Genomic DNA, 15,468 nt, shown 5'->3' with positions numbered 1-15,468 from the left:
GAAGACATCTTCCGGCAGATTGGCAATGCGATAGGCTCCTATATGGATTATGATAAGTCCTATCAGCTCACAGGCATGATGGCTTATGCTCGGATTCTCATCAATCTAGACACCAGGGGCGGATTACAAGAATACATTACTATCCAATGGAGGGACACATCTCGCAAACAGATCATTGACTATGAAGGTATTCCGTATCGCTGTCGCAGATGCCACAAAGTGGGGCATTTATACAAGGATTGTCCCCTCCTACAGAAGATCAGGGATACTGCACAGGGCTTGGAGACCGAGCATCCCATGGGAAATCCCTCTCGGAAAAATAAAGATATTGATCCAGAGGAGCGCGACAAGGATGCAGGGGAGTCCCAAGGAACTCCTGATAAAGCGGGCACGGTCAAGGGTACCTCAGCTTCAAACCCTCCATCACCTCCTCCACAAGCATGCACTGGTCCTATTCAGGAGGACAACTCGATGCCGGGTATGTTACTTTCATCCTCCTCTCACATTCCTCCTGTGTCTAGCATATCTGATGTTATTGCATCTCATTCTATCAATTGCACATCTCCCCCTCTATCATCGCTCATGGCCTCCGTGGGTTTACTTAGAACCCAGGGTCTTGCTCCTCCCTCCTCCCTTATCTGTTCCCTCCCCCTCCCCTCACCCTCCACCTCCCCCTGCATTCCATCCCTGTCATCTTTCTCCCTTCCTTCCCACTCCATCCCCTCCCCCTCCGTATCCCCCCGATACTCATTCCATCCCAGATCGAAGGAAAGAAGCTACAATGCGATTGGTCTAGACCCTGAGGCTACCCCTGTCCCCCATAAGACCTCAAGGGGTCGACCCTCTCGCCTTAGTAAATATAGACACACAGCGGGAGAAGAAGTTTCCCTCGGGCGACAACAAACCATTTTCAGGGCCCTTAGAGCTAGGAATGGCCCGTAGACTCATCCTTCATGAAGATCCTATCATTCAACTGCAGAGGGTTTGCTAGCCTGCCCAAAAAACTAGCGCTCAGAAGACTACTCACCTCGTCTCAGACAGACATTATATTTTTACAAGAAACGCCCTGTTTAGCCAAACCTCTTATTCACACACTAAATTCCTGGCTGCCAAATTGGACCTTCCATGCTCTGGATGCGTCAGGGAGATCTAGGGGTTCTGCTATTGGGATAAGTAACAAAGCTTTGGAGATCAGAAAAATTTGGGGAGGTAGAGGCTTCATTGGCTTGGATATTTTTTCCCACCCTATAGAGATGGAAATTCGTATTATGAATGTTTATGGTCCTTGTGCAGACAGGGCAAACTTTTGGAGATCCTTACTGGACTCCGACCTTCTTCAGGCAGACAACATCATTCTAGGAGGGGACTTAAACTTTTCTTTGGGTTTCAGTGAATCTTGGGGACACTCGGCCCAGGTAGACAGCTTATCTGATACTATCTCTACCCTACTTGAGGAACATCAGTGGGTGGACATTCCATCTACCAGGATTCAGTTTACTTGGACTAATAATCGCAGTGGTGACCACAGTCTTGCCAGAAGACTTGACAAATTTCTCATCAAGGAAGCTTTCCTAAGCAGACTTCCTCGCATTCGTCAATGGGTTGGGACTAGCGGCATCTCAGATCATTGACCAATATTTTTGGAATTGGCCGATGCAAATTAGAATATCAGGAGCCCCTTCAAATTCAATGCCTCTTGGCTAAAAGATCCTTCGTATATACAGATGGTTACTAATTATTGGCAGACCAACCCTATTCTGGACAGTGAGGATCATACTGAAGGATTTATCAGGAAATTTACTGAACTAAAGAGGATCTCTAAAATTTGGGCTCACTAGAAGCATATGAATGATGACAACTCTCTGAGAGAGGCAGAGATGGCCATTGTTGCACATGAGGACACCTCTAATGGCACCTTCCCTACACCTGAGAGCAAAGAACTCTACACCTCCCACATTATGAAGCGCTCACAAATTCTGAAGGAAAGGGAAGAAAGCTGGAGGCTCAGGAGTAGGGCAATATGGCTCACCGAAGGAGATGACAACACAAAGTTCTTTCATAAATTTGCCAACGGTCGAAAAGCCATCAACACTATTTGGGAATTGCGCGATGATCAAGGACACTTAGTATCATCTCAGAGGGATCTGGCTAGATTAGCCATTGAACATTTCAGAAGCATATATAAGGCGCCTAGAGCTGCGAACATCATGGAAATCATGCGGGTGGCTGAACATTTCCCCATATTCGTACAACAGGAAGACACGGAGGACCTGTTGATGGAAGTATCGAAGGAAGAGCTGGAGGCAACTATAAAATGGTTTAAGAAAGACAAGAGCCCTGGTCCAGATGGGTGGACCATTGAGTTTTACATAGCTTTTTTTGAAATCCTAGGGGATGACCTACTCAAGATCATGGAGAATTGCAGAAGGAGTGGCAGAATATCCCCGGCCATCAAATCCACCTTCATAGCCCTTATTCCGAAATCTGACAATCCCGCCTCTTTCAATGATTTTCATCCCATTTCCCTTTGTAACTGTCTGTACAAGATTATTGCAAAGATCATCGCTAATCGCCTGAAGCCTATCCTCTCTCGACACATATCATCTGAACAGTTTGCTTTCCTTCATCACAGACAGATTCATGAAGCCATTGCTACAGCGCAGGAACTCCTCCACACTATGCAAATAAAAAAGTAGAAAGGTATGATACTTAAGGTGGACCTCTCAAAGGCCTTTGATAGAGCAAATTGGCTCTATATCAGACTGTTGCTGACCCACCTAGGATTTCCTTATGCATATATCAAATGGATTATGAGTTGTATAACAAATGTATCTTACAGTGTGCTACTTAATGGAGAAGCTACATCTTTCTTCAGCTCGGTGAGAGGACTCAGGCAAGGATGTCCACTCTCACCCTTACTTTTCTTACTTATCATGGAAGGATTAAGTAGGACTATTACATCTGCTCGCGACAGAAATTGACTGTCAGGCATCAAGATAGCTGAGAATTTTTTCCTCACTCATCTATTGTTTGTTGATGACATTCTCATTTTTTTAAATGGCAGTATTGGGGATACCACGGCCCTCCAGAACATCTTCAATCTTTTTCAACAGGCTACTGGGATGGTAATAAATGATAGTAAATCCACGATTACTACAGTTGGTTGCACACAACATGAGATCACATATACATCACAGCGCTTCCCTTTCACCTCTCTGAATCTGGTAGAAGGTATAAAATATCTGGGCTTTAGATTAAAGCCTCTCGGATACAGGATAGCGGACTGGACATGGCTCATTATGAAAGTGGAAAAGGGACTTTAAGTACGGTACCATAAATACCTATCTCGGGCAGGCAGACTGATCCTCATCAAAGTTGTGATAGAAGCCACTCCAGTCTACTGGATGACCCTGGCTTGGATACCAAAAGGTATTTTGAACAGACTACAAAGTATATGCTGCAGATTCTTATGGAAGGGTAATCAACCGGGCAAGCTTTTCGCCTGGGTCAAATGGGACACTATTGCAAAACCCAAGAGATGGGGAGGATGGGGCATCAAGAGGCTTGATCTATTTTCCAAAGCCTGGCGGCTAAGCTCGGCTGGCAGCTTATTACCACTAACAGTCTCTGGTCCCGAGTTGCACATGTGAAGTATATCTGGCCTATGAATCTGATGGACTGGTTTAGACAGCAGCATGGAATGAGAAATAACATATCCAATATCTGGAAAGCGGTCATCTATACACTTCCCATCCTACGTGAAGGCATTATGTGGTGCATCAAGGAGGGCAATGTTGTTCGCATCGGTTTGGACCCATGGGTAGGTTGTGGCAATCCACATAGACTATCTGCAGACTTAATAAGGTATCTACATAGCAGGGGTATCACCCACATCAAACACATTGGTGACAATAACAACTCCTCTTTTCTTCAGCAGGCATGGAAATCGGCTCATGAATTGGACATCCCGGTTCAGTGGCAGCAGGAGTGGCAGGACTACACAGATGCCCTTACCCAGGCACACATCCGTCTCACTGAAGGACCGGATGAGATCATCTGGGCTTTTGCCAAACATGGTGTATATTCTCCGAAACAGGGTTATATTAGACTAATGGAACCTCACAAGCCTCAGAACATACTTCCGACTTGGAAATTGCTCTGGAAGCTTAAGGCAGCCCCCCGCTCTCGATTACTGATGTGGAACATCCTTTTTGACAAGATTCCTACAGGGACTAATCTGATGAAAAGATCGTTTCATGGCCCATTCTGGTGCCACCTGTGTCGCAATGATGAAGAAAGCACAGAACATCTTTTTCTAAACTGCCCCACAGCAAAGGAATATTGGAACTCCATCATTGCTCACTATCCTTCCTTAAAAAACTGGCATGGGCACAATATTATGGATGCCTGGAATACATGGTGTCAAAATCACAATGGAAAAACCAAAAACATGCCTCTTCTTGTCTGTTGGTCATTATGGATTGCCCGAAACCAGTCTATCTTCAATCACAGATCCCCCCATTGGCCTGCCATCTTGCTCCATACCATTGCTGATTTCGACCTTCTTCCTGTAGAGGATTCCAACACCCCTCCCCGCACCATCATACCTGAAATCATTGACAAATCTAAGCCCTGGGCATACTTTGATGGCTCTGCGCAGGAGGCAGGATGTGGGGGCGGAGCCATCCTTCACCTTAATGAAAATCATTGCTTCAAGATCCAAATTAATTTAGGTAGGGGAACTAATAATTTTGCTGAACTATGCACAGCAAAACATATTATTCATTTTGCATTGCAAAAACATTGCAGGAACCTACAGCTGTTTGGTGATTCTAAAATCGTTTGCAATTGGTTGAATGATGCATCACACTGTAATGCTTTTGCATTGAGGCATATATTAGAAGAATCTAAAAGATTGATATCATCTTTTGACTCCTTTGTCTGTCGACACATTTATAGGGAGAAACATACAGGGGCAGATCACCTATCCAAAGAGGCAACGCTTAGACAAGGAAACGACTGGTTGATACAGGAAGAGATTGATGGGACCTACTACCAGCATTATCACAGACCATTTGAGGAACCTAGAGTCAATGGGCTATAAGGCCCATATCTATACAGACTATCCTTGTATATATTGTACATATTTACTTACTTGGTACTGGTTACAAACTAGATTTTGATACTTAAAGTTTTTTCGCTCTCTGCGAAGAGCCAGATATAATTTTGATCTTGCTTTCTCTAGTCAGCAAGCAAGCATAGACACAGTATAGTAGTTAACAGACTCCCTGTGTGGAGACATATCAGTCTTTCTTTTTGGTCAAAAGTTTATGAACTCGTCAGGCATCTCTGCCTCCATATGCATATGCACCTTGCATCTACAAAATGTAATTTCTTTATATCAATAGAAATTATGACTTTTTCCATGGGAAAAAAAAAAAAAAAAACAAAAAAAAAACAAAAAACAAAACAAAAAACAAAAAACAAAACAAAACAAAACAAAAACAATCAAAACAAAAAAAACAAAAAACAAAACAACATATTCCTTTCATGCCTCGTAGGAGTAGAAACAACTTAGGGAAAAAAAAGTCCAAATACCCCCACCGCATCTAATAGCCCGCCTTCCTCTTCTTTGGTGGCTATGATCTAGAGGACCCATTAGGCAAATAACCAGAGATTTTCAAAGAGCCTATTGGGGAAGAAGAAGAAGAAAAGAAGAAACCATTCCACCAACCTACACCATGGCTGAAAATAGAAATGGGATTGAAAACAGAGATGGAGCTGAAAACATAACTGAGGGTGTTTTTCCCATCAGAGAAAATAATGGAGATGTTAGGATGAAAAACATAAGCCCCTCTTCCCTTCCTCAATTCCATGGCTTAACCTCAGATGACCAAAATACCTTTTTGTTTGATTTTGTTTTCATATGCAAAACTTAGTATTATACCTCTAACGACATCACTACCAAGGCTCAAATGCAACAAGCCTTCAACAATAATAATAGGGATTATTGCAGGTCCAAATATACCAAAGAGGAAATCTTTAGAATGACCTTGGGACATGATGATTCTTTGGAAGATTATGAGGAAAGGTTCCAACTCAGCTACAAAAGGGCCAGATGCACCCTCGGTCATGAATCACTCAAGTCAAACCTTCTTAGAGGGATTAGGGAAGATCTCCTATAAACCCTAAACATGTTGTCAAGAGGGGACATATACTAGTTATTCTATGATGATATCAAGACAGTTTTCAAAAATCATTCTAGGGAAGACAAAAAGAAGGGTAGGGCTAGTCAAACTTTGGCCAGTGCATCCTCCTCCAACACATCCATCAAAAGTGAAATTGGTAACATGTTGGAAGACTTCAAGAGTGAAATGTTGCATACCCTTGCTCTGCAAATGGACACCATGCAGATCAAGAGGAAGCAAAAGGAGCCTTAGCTATGTTTTGCCCTAGATGCACCAGAACACACCCTAGAAATGAATCTCCATTGAATCTTATAGATATTTGCTCGGTTTGTGAGGAGAACCACTCCACAGAAAAGTGCCCTTCTCTACCTGAATTGAAAGTTGTGCATCAAGGAATAGAAGGGGTGACTGAACAACTCTGTTGAATATCAACCAAAGAAGGCCTCAAGGACCTCGACCATACCATCAAGGCATACAAGGGGCATCCATTCCCCCTTCGTGTCATCTTTCTTATCCTTCATGGTCCACACCTTCACCCTGATCTTTTGCACCTCAATACCATTCCCAACCTACCAATCAACCATTTCAGCCATATGCTCCTCCACAACCTCAATGGAATACACCATCCCAAGGGTGGAGACCCCCATACAACCAAACTCCAACCTTGCTGACTCCATATTCATCTCAACCACAACTCCCCCATCCTTCTCCACCTAAGAAACCTCAAGTTCCTGCTCAGCCAAGTCTGAACCCGGAAAACAAGCAGACACAGTAGATCTATAGTGGGGAAACATCTTACCATGCTTATGTTGTGGAAATTCAAGAAATCAACCTCAGGTCTGGACGATTGCTTCCAGATAATCAACCTCCATCTCCACCTAAGGAGCTTGAAGAGGAAAAGGAGGAAATTGTTTGTCAATCTAATCCACCTTCTTTTCTTGAGAGATTAATCCATCCTATCCATCACACCCTAGAAGGGAGTGAACTTCTGGGTGGGAAAAACTTGTGTGTTAAAATCCCACCCCTCCAAGCTATCAAGGATGTCCCCATCTACAAGTTAATCAAGTAGAAATGCTTCAAACATACTAGGAGGTAAAATAAATAAACCCCTACCATTAATGTCATTGGAAAACTATCTAACTTAATGTTGGGGCGAGTGATTTTCACGAAGTATCTAGATCCTGGAAGTCCTGTGGTAGATGTGCACATTGATGCTATCATTGTCCCCCATAACTTGATTGATCTTTGGGTTGCCATCAATGTGATGACTAAGGATACCATGCTTAAATTGAATCTCCAAGGATCATTAAAGAACACCACAATAGTCTTGCAGCTTGCAGACAGATCCAAAGTAGCTCCTGAGGGAGTTGTTGAGGATGTGATGATCTCCATTGATTCCTAGGAATACCCTGTTGACTTCTTAGTCCTCCAACCTAAGACCAAGTTCAATGGTTATCCTCTCATCCTTGGAAGGCCATGGTTAGCCAATGTTGATGCTTACATAAGTTGCAGGGCTGGAAATATGAACATTAAAAAATGGGAATTTGTCCAAACAATTGGTCTTGTACCCTCCTAATCAACCATCTCTAGAGAATTACTTACCTTTATGGTTAGAAGAGGAGGAGGAAGATGAAGTCTACTCTTCCTCAATCTGTACCCTAGATGCTACTATAGGAGGGGGGAAACCTGATGAAGATGACTTGATTGAGAAAATCCTCCAAAATCAGCCCCCCAACACCATGTCTCTTGAGGAGTTAGTAAAGAAAGATTAAGATAACCCTTGGACTGATTTGTGCCTAGATGACTCAAGTCCTACTCATGTCAAGATGATAGAATTTGGTCCATAAAGAACATTGAAAATCAACCCCTCTCTCTCTGCACATCAGGAAAAGGAGTTATGTGACATGCTAAGAGAGCATTTGGATGCCTTTTCCTGGAGTTATAAGGAAATGAAGGGAGTGCACCCTTCAGTGTGTACTCACCACATTTACATCAAGGAAGGCTGCAAGTCAGTGCACCAACCTTAGAGGAGAATGAACCTAGCCCTCAAAGATATAGTTAAGAAGAACTGCGAAATTTTTTGGATGTAGGGTTCATTTATGCTATCTCAGATAGTGAATGGGTGTCTCCTCTAGTTTTGGTCCCAAAGAAGAATGGGAAGTGGAGGATCTGTGTGGACTACAAAGAGCTAAACAAAGCCACAAAAAATACCATTTCCCTCTACCTTTCGTTGACCAAGTATTAGATGGTATGGCAAGAAAGAATTTCTTCTCTTTCCTGGATGGATTTAGTGGTTACAATTAGATCCATATCAGCCCAGAGGACCAAGATAAAACCACCTTCACCTATCCTTGGGGTACCTTTGCTTATAGGGTCCTTCCTTTTGGATTATGCAATGCCCCTGCCACTTTTCAGAGGGCATTCTTGAGCATCTTTGCAGAGCTAGTCCATGACTATGTGGACATTTATATGGATGATTTCAGTCCCTGTGGGTGTGATTTCTTAGAGGCTCATTCTAACTTGGGGAAAGTATTAAACAAATGCATTAAAAAAAAAACTTATCCCTTAGTCCTAAGAAGTGTGAGTTCTTAATGAATGCAGGGATTTTTCTAGGTCACTCAATATCCCATGAAGGACTGAAAATGGACCCAAATAAAATTATTATCATAAAGAGGGTCCCTACTCCTCAGAAGTAGAGGGATGTCAAACGTTTCTTGGGCTTATCTAGATACTATAGGAGATTCATAAAGGACTTCAGTAAACTAGCCTCACCTTTGTTTGGACTATTGGCCAAGGACTCTGAATTTGTATGGTCAGAAAGTTGCCAAGAGGCCCTAGAAACCCTAAAGGACAAGTTGACTACTGCACCTATACTCCAAGGCCCAAATTGGGCTCTTCCTTTCCACATCCATGCTGATGCTGCTATAGGAGAAGCTCTAGGCCATATAGATGACAAGTTACCTTATGCCATTTACTTCATCTACAAAAATTTGTCCAATGTTGAATGGAACTATAATGTGACTGAAAAAGAGCTCTTAGTTGTTTTCCATTCCTTAAATAAATTTAGACATTACATCACTGGTTACTAGACCTTTGTGCATACTGACCATGCTACTATTAAATATTTGATGAAAAATCCTGATGTGAATGCTAGAATTATTATATGATTTCTTTTGTTACAACAGTTTGATTTAACTACCATTGATAAGTCTGGTAGAGAAAATGTAGTTGCAAATTTTTTGTCTAGACTGGCTTTGCCTACAAGTGAGGAAGGAATGGTTGATGATCAGCTGCCAAATGAGAATTTATTCGCTATTTCAGTTCTATCTCTATGATTTGCTGACATAGCCAACTACTTAGTGGTTGCACAGTTCCCTCCAAATCTGTTCTCCAAGGAAAAGAGCATAAATATAAGAAAAATCACATAATTCACTAGGATTGGGGGCAATCTCTTCAAGCTAGGCCCAAATCAAATCCTGAGAAGATGTGTCAAGGAGAAGGAATTTTTTGACATCCTTCTTGCCTATCATGATGGGCCTTGTGGAGGTCACTTTATAGACAAGAGAACAACCTTCAAGGTACTATAAGTTGGCCACTACTGTCCCACTCTCACCAAGATGCAAGAATCTATACTAGTCAATGTGACCAATGCCAAAGAATGGGGAAACCTACTCCCAGGAATGAAATTTCTTTGCAACCTCAAGTGACTCTTAAGCTATTTTACAAGTGGGGAATGGATTTCATTGGGCCCATTGATCCACCATCAGGGTAGAAAAAGTACATAATTGTGTGCACGTATTACTTGACAAAGTGGGTTGAAACTAAGGCTATCAAGGTAGCAACCAAAGGGAAAGTGGTTGAGTTCTTAAGGGAGAATGTATTTTACAAGTTTGGGTACCCTAGAGATCTAGTCACGAATCTGGGTGCTTAATTCACCTCACGCTTGATTGAGGATCTATTGAGTCAGCGTAAGTTCAAGCACAGGAAGTCAACTTCTTACCATCCTCAGGCTAGTGGACAAGTAAAGGTTACCAACAAAGCATTGGAAAGCATTCTCACAAAGATGGTGAGAAGCAGCAAGAAATATTGGGCTGACAAACTAGTGGAGGCCACTTGGGCCTATAATACAACTTGGAAGACAACCACTGGCTTCACCCCTTATGATTTGGTCTATGGGAAGAAGGATTTGCTCTCCATTGAGTTTGAGTACAACACTTTGAGAATGGAAGCACAGTTGGATTTGGATGTTACAAGGGCACAACAAGAGAGGTTTCTCCAGCTCAATGGGTTAGATGAATTCAAGATGTAGACCATCCTACACACAGAGGTGACTCAAGTCCAAAGAAAGGTTTGGCATGACAAAAACATCAAAGACAAAGTTTTTCAAGATCGAATTTGGACTCTGCTCTATGACTCCAAGTTCAAGGATTTTAAAGGAAAATTGATGACCAAATGGTTGGGCTCATATGTGATCGAAAAGTTCCATGAAAATGGGGTTGTTTAGATAAGAATCATTGATGAAGAAGGTATCCCCTTGATTGTCAATGGGTATAGATTGAAAGCCTACAAAAACCTATTTTAAAGGAAGAGTTTATAAGTACTATCAGTAAGGAAGTGAATGTGATTGGAACTGTCTCAACTTCCAACTCACTGAATTATTGAAGGCTGTTTTATTTTTGAAGAAAAAATCAAAAAAAAAAAAAAAAAAAAAAAAACCTAGGGGAGAACCTCCATGAGGCACCTGAGGCCAACTTTTGGGTTGATAACCTCCTTGAGGCAGCCCAAGAGTGAAAAAAGGAAAATAAAATATCCTTGGGCGAAAACCTCCCTTGAGGCACCTAGATCAGGAAAACAGGTTGAAAACCTTCTTTGAGGTGACTTGTGTGTCTTTCAAAAAACAAAAACAAAAAACAAAAAAACAAAATGTTATGGCAGGGACCTCAAACTTTCCCACTAATAATATTATGTGATTTTTGCAGTTTTTCGAGGAAACAAAGGACACCAATTTCAGAGGGAAAAATCCAAGAAACACCCCATTCTTCCTTAATTCAATTAATATCACCCATGCCTACCATGTCCCCATCATCCATCCTCATTTCCTAGCATCAAAAACTAGTTTGCAGGCAATTTTCTGACTTCTACAGGATTTCCTATAGTTACTACAGGAGTTTCCTGTAGTACTACAGGAATGGAATTTCGATTGAGAAATAATGATGCAGGCTTTTTCTGGGTTGAAAGAGGGTACAATTAACCTCACCACATCTCACCCAACACCAACTCATGACCATGCCACCCTCTGTGTCCATAAAAAAAAACCACTAAAAAAGAAATATATATTAAAAAAAAAAACAGACAAGTCTAAGGGCCATACCATCAGTGGCCTCACTCACCTACCACTCCATCTCCCCCATTGCCACCCCTTCCACTAATACCGCACCACCTATTCCTCGTCAAAGTGAAATAAAACAAAAGAATTATGAAAGAGGCAGCTACAGGATTTCCTGTAGTACTACAGGAAACCCTGTAGTAGCCACTGTTATGACAGCAGCAAACTACATGCCTCCTCCTTTTGCATCCATGCATAAAAAGAGTATCAGCACCCTTGTAGGAACTATGGCACCTATCCAAAGCTTAGCAACAATAGAAGAGGCCAAGCACCTACACACCACAACAAAGAAGATAAATATATCAGCTAGCTTAAATCAACAAAACAAGAGCCAAGGAAAACATGTACCTAAACAAGAAGAAGCATAACAGAGCCACCTCCAGCATGTATCGACCAAGCGAAGGAAGGCACAGGTATGGCACCTCATCCATACACTTGCCTAATTATGAATATGATGAAAGTGTAGGAATATGAAAAATTTGATTTTATAAGCTGAAGGTTGCCAGTTAACTTGGCCACCCTCAGCTTGAAAACAATTAAACTTCTAGCCAGCAGGCCACGTGGCAAGGTCACATCAAAGCAAATAAGTCAAAAAGGTGGTCAAGTTAAGTTGTACAAGAGTGGATGATGATTACGAGGGAATGTTACATGATAACTAACGGTGGGCCAATGGTCCAAAAGGGGAAATCATGTACACTGCCAGCCAGCACAACGCTCTAAGGAATCGACCATAAATAGTAAAAATTCCTAACTTTCATGAACACATCATTCATTTCAAGATTAAGAGAACCGGGACCACCTGGAAGATCCATCGAAGAAGCAAACCAGTTTCGGCCATCCTACAGGAAATGCAGAGAACTACAAGAAACAGTGGGAATTGTCAAAAAAAAATGTAAGGGGGTGCCTAGGGCCCCAGCTATTCAAAACTTCTCCTCATCCAAGGCATCACAGTGAAAGGTAGGTGGTCCATATCCTCTGTGTTTTGACTTGATAGCTAGGAAAGAGAAAAATAAAAAGAAATTTGCATTTTTTTCTAGTAATTACAGTGGGCCTGGGGATAGACAGAATTGTGTGGAGGAATTGTATGGGGATAAAGATATAATTTTAGTCACCCTCCTAAACTCTAAACCCATAGTCATATTGGAAAGCTCTAGATCTAGGCCACCAAACTCCCTACAGTCATCTTGCCAGAGAGGATAAAATGACAGGAGGTTTCAACATAAGGGAGCCCACAAGGACATCCAGAATACACCTCCATCCCCCTGTGGTAGAGATATTTAGAAGGCATCAATGGTTGGGATTCTTCGAGCTGCTTAGAGGATATGATGATGATGTAGCTTGAGAATTTTCCATGTCACTCACCCCTCAGGCTAGAGTCAGTGCTACTTTTGTGGTAAGAGGATTGTTAGTAACAATTACCCTTGAAATCATTAGCAAAATCACTACACTTCCTCTAGGCATGCAATGGAGAAAGGAGGATAAAGCTAGCAAAACTTATGCTAAGAAGAACTTTTTCTTGAGAGATGAAGAGCCAATTGAGGACAAAAATGGGATTATAATGGAAATCCTTCCCTATCCTTGGGATGAAGTAAGCTATCACATTCTCAAATATATTTCTTATGAAGGAAGGCTCAGTATAATCTATGATTAGCAATTTAGACTCCTCCATGAGATGAGATTTGGAGAGGAGTTACCCCTTAACAAAATACTTAGTGTACCCTACTTCTTGTTGCAATCAATAATAGACATAAGCATAAAGGTACAGGAAGGTGTTTAGTCAATTTAATGTTCTTAAATTGTAAACATAAATTATCAACCAGGGCAGGTAAGCTAATGAAGTGCAAGTGCATTGTATTTTCTAGAAGTATTTTATGTCATTAAGGTGAATATGTTATCGTTATCTAAGTTAATGTCAAACTCTAGAATTAGTCTTGAGGTGATGTTATTCCTAAGATTTAATTGATTATTTTAAATGTTATCTCTAGAATTAGTTCTAGTTGAATTGAGTTCTTAGAATGATTGGATAATGATTTTAACTCTTTTCAATTAATCTTTCTTTCAACTTATCAATTGTTTTTGGATTTTTATGTTGCAGATAAACAAAGCTAACTATGAAAGCATGAAATGACATAAAGAAAATCATAATTTATCAACTTGGAAATGAAATGTGCTTGAATTCAGAAGTTGAGAAATAATTCCACTCTTGTCTACTGCAACTTTATTTCAATGCAAAAAGCAAAACATAAATGAAATTACTAAGCTATGAAATCACACTAAGTTGTGCTAAAAAAATGAATAAAACGAAATTACTGAGTTTATGTTAGGTATTAAGCAAATGAAATGAATGATACATAAATCAATCAAGTGAACCTAGTCGTGATCTTTATTGAACTGCATCTTAAAAACATGAAAACAAGGCATCCATGAATTAAATCTATGAAATAACAATTGAAAAGGAAAATATAATTACTATGAATCAGAGACCTGATCTGCACGCAGGGGCCCTCCACGAGGCAATCAATTGCCTTAGATCAACAACACATAAAATATATGAAATAAGAACTTTGCATTAAGCGAAAAAGAGTTCTACAGGATGCTCAAATTACATACGGTGGCGCATGCATTACACAAAGCTGCCAATGTTTTTATAGAGTTCTTTTTAACAATACGAGAAATTTAAGCCAGCATGACTTCACTATAATCCTTATCAAAACTAGATTATATCGCTTATTTGTCGATTTGCTATTGAAAAAGAAAATCGATGAAATCTCTTAAAATTCATACTATGTTCCAGCGCATTTTCATGTTGTTGACTTCCATGGTTGACCATGTTATAGTACGGATCTCCAGGTGAACTAGCTTGAGTAAATAGGAAGAAATCCATGATAGGATCATTCCCTATCTACCCATATACTCATTTGCTGAGCTGGAAAACTCGAACCCTATCAACAATGGAAGTGGTTGCAGATTTGTGGATTAGCTGCAGAATCAGATCAATTTTGTAGCTGCATGTAAACTCTAATAGAACAATAAGGCATATTGAAAAAATATGAAAAATATGACATATGAATGTTTACCTTGTCAAAACCTTATGTTTGCTACATTTATTTGGATGATAGCGGTAAGACAAATGAGGTAAATATGGACAGAAAGGATGTCAAGATAAAGCAGTTCTGGAACTCTACATTCCCCCACACTGGAGGTTTTGTATGTGCTCATACAACACAAAATTGTCATATTTTTGTATGTATTTAGATGCCTGTGCCAACACATCCAGGTTTCACTTTCTTCTTCTTTTTGGCAGTCACTGCCATCCTTGGCTTCCTCATAAGCATCTTGTATTTTAGGTTAATGATTTCTCTTTTCATGGCCTTGTTTTCTTTCTTCAATTTCTTATTCTTTTTATACCATAGACTTAAGTGAAGCATGAGGTTATCACTTTTGGAAATTTTAATTCCATTTTGTGCCTTCAGAATTTGATTTTCAGTTTTGAGGTACCTGTTTAACGTCTCCAGTTCAAAGATTTCTTGTTTCAAGACATTAGATATTGGAGGTTCTTGTTATGGGCTCTGAATTGATCCTTTGGTTGCTACTTGCTTTCTCTCTAATGATTATCTATAATAATAGATTTCTTGTTGTACAGGATCAATACATGGGCTTTATATTGGACTCCTTGGAGGTGAAATGAAGGGAGGTGGTAATACCCTTGGTGACAGACTCAATGATACTCTTGGAGAGTCCTAGAGATCTTCAAATTACTCTTTTGACTCAAGATCAATATGCTCTAAAACTTTTGAGGTTGCCTCTTTCACTGTGTTCAATATGGTGCTTCTTCTTGGACCTGAGGTCGGTATCATTTGAATCTTCTTTTCCTTAACTTTTGGAATCTTTCTG

The sequence above is a fragment of the Pinus tabuliformis genome, chromosome 2_1 (assembly GCF_031772625.1).
Source record: "Pinus tabuliformis cultivar Carrire ecotype Pingquan chromosome 2_1, CPIR1, whole genome shotgun sequence".
Classification (NCBI taxonomy): Eukaryota; Viridiplantae; Streptophyta; class Pinopsida; order Pinales; family Pinaceae; genus Pinus; species Pinus tabuliformis.
This window is presented reverse-complemented; position numbering follows the sequence as displayed.